Consider the following 8142-nt stretch of genomic DNA (forward strand, 5'->3'; position numbering starts at 1 on the left):
TGTAATACTTCAATATTGACACTAAAGAAATTCAGTGCTGGCTCAGCACCTATAGCACAGGGTTACGGCACTAGCCACATACACCAAGGCTGATGGGTTTGAACCCAGCCCAGGCCAGCTGAACAACAATAATAACTGTAACAACAACAAAAAATAGCCAGGCGTTGTGGTGGGAGCCTGTAGTCCCAGCTACTTGGGAGGCTGAGGGAAGAGAATTGCTTAAGCCCAAGAGTTGGAGGTTGCTGTGATCTGTGACGCCACAGCACTCTACCAAGGGTGACAAAGTGAGACTCTGTCTCCAAAAAAAAAGAAAGAAAGAAATCCAGTGCTCATTGGCATTATAACACTCACAAGGACCACAAATATCTTAGAAGGAGAGCTGCAAAAGGGTGTATTGCAGAAATTAAAAGATGAAAAGCAAAAGAAAAGACAATTCCTTCAAGCAGCAATAAGACATGGAAATAATGCCAATGAAGCAATTTATAAAGTAGCTTATGTACTCGGGGGAAGACAGGGAAACCTTTCAGTGACAGAAATTGTGAAGGAATGCATTGTCGAATGCTTAGACCCGATAAGGTTTCAAAATACAAAGAATGGCCTCTTTCAAGAAAAACCATAATTGGTTGACATCACGAATTGGCCTTCAAATTAACAGAACAACTTCATGCAATACATCGAAAGGAAAATAAATATTATTCAATTGCTTTGGATAAATCAACTGATACTCCTGACTTGGCACAGGTTTTTTTTTTTTTTTTTTAGGAATAAAAGAGAATTTATTTAGCTTTGTGAGGCTTTAGTTTCATAACACACATACCATTGGCAAAAGAAAGCCCTAAAGTTTCAGATATTGCTTAATTAATAAGGTAAATATTCAGTTTGATTTTATAAGGCTTTCAGACAGTTTGAGGTTAATGGTTATTGGGATTTCCATACATGATCACAATCAAAATAGTAAAATAAACCAAAGAATAAGACTTTAACACCGCCCCCCAAACATAATAAATTGCAGTTTCTACTGAAACACTTATTCCTATGCTATAGTCATTTTTCCCGGCAAGATTGCCCTTTGGAAGTCTTATGCTACATCCATTTTCTACCTTACTTTACACTCTTTATGTTTTGAATATAGGTTACACAGAAGCTTTTGTGTCATTTCCTCAGTCTGTTTTTTTTTTTTTTTATCTTCATTCCCCTTAACTTTACAGTGTCAAAATAGTTTTTAAGTTTTTTGCTTTGTTTTGTTTTGTTTTGAGACAGGATCTTGCTCTGTTGCCTAGGCTAGAGTGCAGTGACTTCATCATTGCTCACAGCAACCTCAAACTCCTGTGCTCAAGTGATCCCCCTGCCTCAGCCTCCCAGATAGCTGGGACTACAGGCACACCACCATAGGCAGGTAACTTTCTATCTTTTTTTTTTTTTTTTTTGCACTTTACTGCCCTCGGTAGAGTGCCATGGTGTCACACGGCTCACAGCAACCTCCAGCTCTTGGGCTTATGTGATTCTCTTGCTTCAGCCTCCCGAGCAGCTGGGACTACAGGCACCCGCCACAACGCCTGGCTATTTTTTTGTTGTTGCAGTTTGGCCGGAGCTGGGTTTGAACCCACCACCCTCAGCATATGGGGCCGGCGCCCTACTCACTGAGCCACAGGCGCCGTCCAACTTTCTATCTTTTATAGAAATGGTATCTTGACAGTTTACTTAGGCTGGCCTCAAACACATGGCCTTGAACAGTCCAGCTGCCTCAGCCTCTGAAAATACTAGGATTGATTTCAGGTGTCAGCCACTGTGCCTGGCCTCCTCAGTCTTAATAACTTAGTCACCAATTTTACCTTGGCTATATTTTTATCATTTAGAATAGGATACGCTTATTGAGCCAGTTGTACTTGTGAAAAAACATTAGAAAATTAAAAACAAGTAGTGGGGCCCTTAATTCACTGATCCTTATCCAATTAGGTAAATCATGTCCTTTATGAAGACAACATGGGAAATAGACATCTTCAACAACTTTCAAGATAAATGTCGTGAAATTGGACTCAACCTGGTAAATTTCCTGAGTGTATGTGCTTTCCATGACAGGAACAGGAAGGGTTTACTCCTCAGATTGAAAGTGTTAACAGAGCCAGATGCTCTCATTTCTTTTCATTGTTTCTTGCATCAACAAAGTCTGTCTGCTAAAGCCACTACTTTAAGTGACACTTTGCAACAAGTTATAAGTATTGTTAACAATATTCCTGCAGGGCGGCGCCTGTGGCTCAGTCCGTAAGGCGCCGGCCCCATATACCCAGGGTGGCGGGTTCAAACCCAGCCCTGGCCAAACTGCAACCAAAAAATAGCCGGGCGTTGTGGCGGGCGCCTGTAGTCCCAGCTGCTCGGGAGGCTGAGGCAGGAGAATCGCTTAAGCCCAGGAGTTGGAGGTTGCTGTGAGCTGTGTGAGGCCACGGCACTCTACAGAGGGCCATAAAGTGAGACTCTGTCTCTACAAAAAAAAAAAAAAAAAAAAAAACAATATTCCTGCAAATGCGACACATCTCCTCAGTTTCATAACATGCTAAAGTGAACGATGATTCACTTTGTTCAGTGTGGATTTACCATATCATTCTAAAGTGCATTGGCTACCATGGAGATGAGTGTTAGCCAAAATTTTTATCTCTGTGAGAATAGATAGTTAAATTTTATGAAGAGCAGAATCAGCAATATGAATTATTAAATGAAGATTTTTATAGAAAAGCAGCATTTCTGGGTGATATCAGATCAAATAAAAATAGCTTGAGTATTTCTTTGCAAAGTTAAACTAAGTGGATATATGATATGTGCCCCCCTAAATCCAAGCATTTTGAAAAAAAGTTATCTCTTTTCAAAATACTTCTTCTTCAAATGGAAATGTCACTAAGAAAATGCTACAAAAGCTATGTTAACTAATGTGATGAAAATGTGACAAACGATATATGAACCAAGTGTATGGTGCCCCATGATCATACTAATGTACACAGCTATGGTTTAATAATAAAAATAAATAATAAATAAATAAATAAAACAAATGAAAATGTCAGATGAATATTTCCCCCAGTTAGCAAAGGTCATTGATGAGCAGGATGATACATGCTCATCATGTTATGTGGACCTATTAATTGGAGAGTACAATGGATGGATCATTGACTTTGAGAATCAGGACATCACTTTCAAATTAGCATTTCAGCCTCACCTAGCTGATATCAGCAAGGCACCTAAAGAACTAAACATAGAATTGATTGAGCTCTCAGTAGATGACTTTTTAAAGTTTTTGCTTGATGCTAAGGAAGAGCCAATTGAAATATGGAAAAATGTAGTAGATTACCCAAACCTTCAGCAACATGCCTGGAAAATGATTTCTTGATTTTCAACCACTTATTACATTCCCCTATCTGACCCAAAACAAGATACTCTTAAGGTCACAAATGACTGATACCCTTCTAGAGGATTAACTGAAACTGTGACCTCCATCCTGCAACCAAATATGTAAATGCTTTCCAACAAAAAGCAGACACAACAAAGTAATTGCAAGGTTAGTTAACTTTAAAATTAACGAACAGTTTAGTTAACTTTAAAATTAACGAACAGTTTTCATTTTTTGAAATTATTAAGTAAATAATAGTTCAATTTTTAAAAGTTAATGTACATTTTAAAGTATATCTAAAAAAAAGTTTCTTGAATGCAGCCTTGTTTGATTACAGGTAAGTTAATGCAGCCTTCCAAAATGAAAAGGTTCCCCAACTCTGGATTCTTATGTCTGAACTATCCAGCTGCTTAGTTGGAAATGCTGACTCATCAATTTCTTCCTTAGAGAAAGAATGAGACCATAAGTTTTATCCCATTCCTCTATGACATGGGCCAAATAAATTGGGGTCAACAGAATAGTGAATATAAATCATGGATAATGAATATTATTTATTCAGCAGGGAAGATTTGGGTCACTCTACTGGATAAAGAACCCCAATTAGTTGAGGTACTGTCTGAAAATAAAGGTGTATACAATGGGTCCTGGAAGGTAGGAGCTCAGAAGTATTAACAACCCCTGTCTTGTGAATGGTTGCAAAACTAGGACTCTCATTTTTTGATATACAAATATATCTTTAACTAGAGTAGGTATTTTTCTTGGCAAGTAAATGATTACTAATACATAGCTGATAAAAACAGCTATTCTAGCTGGCTTAGGTGCTTAAATCACCTAAAGAAGTCAATTTAAATATGGTTTGGTGATAACCTGAAGTGGGGCCAAGAAATGGTAATACACAAGCTGTTTGAATCTTTATTTTCTCTACAATCCATTGTCTTTTTATTTATAGTAACTCTTTCTTTTAATTCAACCAAGGCATTTTTCTCAGATCCCATCTCTGGAAATTAGCAACTTTCAGTTTAAGCCCCGTAAAATCTTCAATATAAAATGAGAACTTGACAGGTTAAACTTGACAGGATAATTAGTATTAGTCTGCTCAAGCTCTCACACAAGTATTATTATGTGTATTGGTTAGAGCTCTTTATGTTACAAGCATCAGAAAACTCAGATTGAAGCCATTTGATTGGCGCAAAAACTGAACAGTTTGGGGATAGTTCTAGCTTCATGAAAGACTTGATGCAGGGCTCAAATGACATGACCAGGACTCTTTTTTCCCTCTTTTTCTATTAGTTTTGCTTTTGAATCCATGTTCAAGCAGACTTTTCACGCATGAACCCACTATGGCAGCTGGAAGCTCTGAGTGAAAAAGTTTAAGTACATAGGGTGAGTGTTAGACTGCTGGGGCAATTCTAGGTTGGCTAGGTTACCTAAATAATGGACATTTATTTTCTCATAGTTCTGGAGGCTGGAACTCCAAGATCAAGGTTGGTTTCTGGTAAGGCCTCTCTCCTTGGATTGCAGATGGCCGTATTCTTGCTATGTTTTCACATGGCCTTTTCTCTGTGTGCACACAAAGCAGGGGGAGTGGGTGAGAGGGAAGAGATCTATCCCGGATGTTTCTTCCTCTTCTTTTAAGAATACTAGCCCTATCAACTAGGTCTCTACTCTTACCTCATTTAACCTTAAAGGACCTATCTTCAAAGGTAGTCACATGGGAGTTAGGACTTCAACATATGAATCTGGGAAGCGGGGACACAATTTGGTCCATAATAGAGGTGGTTAATAAACTTCAACTTTCTCAGCAGTCTCAGTGAAAAATCTCCTTATATACATATCATTGGCTTCAATTCAGTTACATGCCTGTCTTTCAACCAATTAGTGTAACTAGGATGATGGGATATCCTAGAGACAAAGGGTAGGATCACAATCCACATGGCTGATAACAGAGGGGAAGATGAACTTCACAAAGAATAATCAGGATGCTTTTGGCAGAAAAAAGAGGAAGGGACTGATGCTGAGAACTAAGGAATAACAATATTGAGATGGCGAACCCTTGCTCTGAGTGAAGACAACATCTATTCAGAGGAAAAAAGTACAGCACTAGGCCCATTTAGAGTTGAAGCTGGTTATATTCATTGCAGATTCAGGAGAGACTACAGACTAGGTTTCATCGTCATTATTACTATTCAACAGTCAAATCTTCCTTGTTGGTAGAATTACTCATTTTGATATCTACTTATCACGGTGGCAGTTATGATGCTTCAATTCCTGATCTTTTCTAAGATGTCTTCTCTGTTCCTTTTCTTAGATCATTGTTCTCCCCATTCCATGGATTAGGAAGATCTCCAAAGTCTCTTCCTTTTCGCCAATCCTTTTTTTTTTTTACTTATTTATTTATTTATTTTATTGTTAAATCATAGCTGTGTGCATTAGTGGAATCAAGGGATACAATGTGCCGGTTTCATATACAATCTGAAATATTCTCATCAAACTGTTCAACGTAGCCTTCATGGCATTTTCTTAGTTATTGTATGTAGACATTTGTATTCTGCCTTTAGTAAGTTTCGCCTGTACCCATTCTAAGATGCACCGTAGGTGTGGTCCCACCCATTACCCTCCCTCCACCCTGACCTACCCCCTCCCTTCCCCTTCCTTGGCCCTTTCCTCATAGTCTTGTGCTATAGTTGGGTTATAGCCTTCATGTGAAAGCTACAATTTAGCTTCATAGTAGGGCCGAGTACATTGGATACTTTTTCTTCCATTCCTGAGATACTTTGCTAAGAAGAATATGTTCCAGCTCCATCCATGTAAACATGAAAGAGGTAAAGTCACCATCTTTCTTTAAGGCTGCATAATATTCCATGGTATACATGTACCACAATTTGCTAGTCCTTTCGTGGGTCGATGGGCACTTGGACTTCTTCCATGACTTAGCAATTATGAATTGGGCTGCAATAAACATTCTGGTACAGATGTCTTTGTTATATTGTGATTTTTGGTCTTCTGGGTATAAACCTAGTAAAGGAATTATAGGATTGAATGGCAGGTCTATTTTTAGGTCTCTAAGTATTCTCCAAACATCCTTCCAGAAGGAACGTATTAGTGTACATTCCCACCAGCAGTGTAGAAGTGTGCCCTTTCCTCCACATCCACGCCAACATCTCTGGTTTTGGGATTTTGTTATGTGGGCTACTCTTACTGGGGTTAAGTGATATCTCCAAGTAGTTTTGATTTGCATTTCTCTGATGATTAAGGATGATGAGCTTTTTTTCATGTGTCTATAGATCATGCATCTGTCTTCTTTAGAGAAGTTTCTCTATAAGTCCCTTGCCCACCCTGAGATGGGATCACATGTTCTTTTCCTGCTAATACGTTTGAGTTATCTGTGGATTCTGCTTATTAGACTTTTATTGGAAGTATAACCTGCAAATATTTTCTCCCATTCTGAGGGCTGTCTGCTTGCTTTACTTACTATGTTCTTGGCTGTGCAGAAGCTTTTTAGTTTGATCAGGTCCCAGTAGTGTATTTTTGATACTGCTTCAATTGCCTGGAGAGTCGTCCTCATAAAATATTCACCCAGGCCGATTCCTTCAAGAAGTAGATGTCTGGAACAGAATAGAGAACCAAGAGATGAATCCAGCTACTTACCGTTATTTGATCTCTGACAAGCCAATTGAAAACATTCAGTGGGGAAAAGATTCCCTATTTAACAAATGGTGCTGGGTGAACTGGCTGGCAACCTGTAGAAGACTGAAACTGGACCCACACCTTTCACCATTACCTAAGATAGACTCTCACTGGATAAAAGATTTAAATTTAAGACGTGAAACTATAAAAATACTTGAAGAAAGTGCAGGGAAAACTCTTGAAGCAATCCTTTTTTTCTTGATCTCAGCCATTCTCCAGGTTTCAGCTATCGCAACCTTGAGTGTATCTTCCAGAACAGTGTTTCTCAACCTGTAGGTCGCAACCCCTTTGTAACAATGAAAATACATCGTGGCATTAGGAAGGTTAAGAACCACTGTTCTAGAACTTCATCTCCCAGCTCATCCTGTGAATCAAGGAATTTTATTAATCCATTCATTATTTGCAGATCCTGTGCTTCAGCGTCCTGACCTTGTTTTCACTTGACCCCAAAGAAGACTAGCTTGCAGTTGTACTTAATACTGTGAAAGAACAAAAAAGTCTGTGCTATCCCCTAGGTAAGGATTTACTGTTTGGTAATTGTCTCTTTTTCCTTTTTTACAAAAATCATTTACCTTAGTCCCCAAAACAATCATTAATAAATTTATGTCAAAACACGTACAACTTTCAATACAATGTCACATTCCCTTCTACAGCATTTCTGATAACTAATTCCTCATTTCTGCTAGAAATGTCACAATGAAGGATTGGTGACAAGTTTATTATATCAGTTTATCCCAGTTCTGGACAGTTATATTAGGAATTGTGATGGAAAGGAGGGGGCGGGTTATGTCCCAGCATCTAAACTTCCTATGCTTGGTGAACCCGCTACTGTGAGAGGAGGCAAAGTCCCACCTCTTATGTAAATTGAAACTGACAGATATACCTTTTTTTCCTGATCTTTTGTATTTAGGACATGATATGTGGACCAGTCTGAATATGGGATCTGCACCTGCAATCAGAAGTATTGTTAAAGCTTTCTTAAGCAGAAACAAACTAGAATTCATTTTACTTGCGACATCTAACGTCAAGAAGTGTATTGGCAGCACCCTATCCAAACTATTCCCAAAGAAATGACCTAT

The sequence above is a fragment of the Nycticebus coucang genome, chromosome 17 (assembly GCF_027406575.1).
Source record: "Nycticebus coucang isolate mNycCou1 chromosome 17, mNycCou1.pri, whole genome shotgun sequence".
NCBI classification, from domain to species: domain Eukaryota; kingdom Metazoa; phylum Chordata; class Mammalia; order Primates; family Lorisidae; genus Nycticebus; species Nycticebus coucang.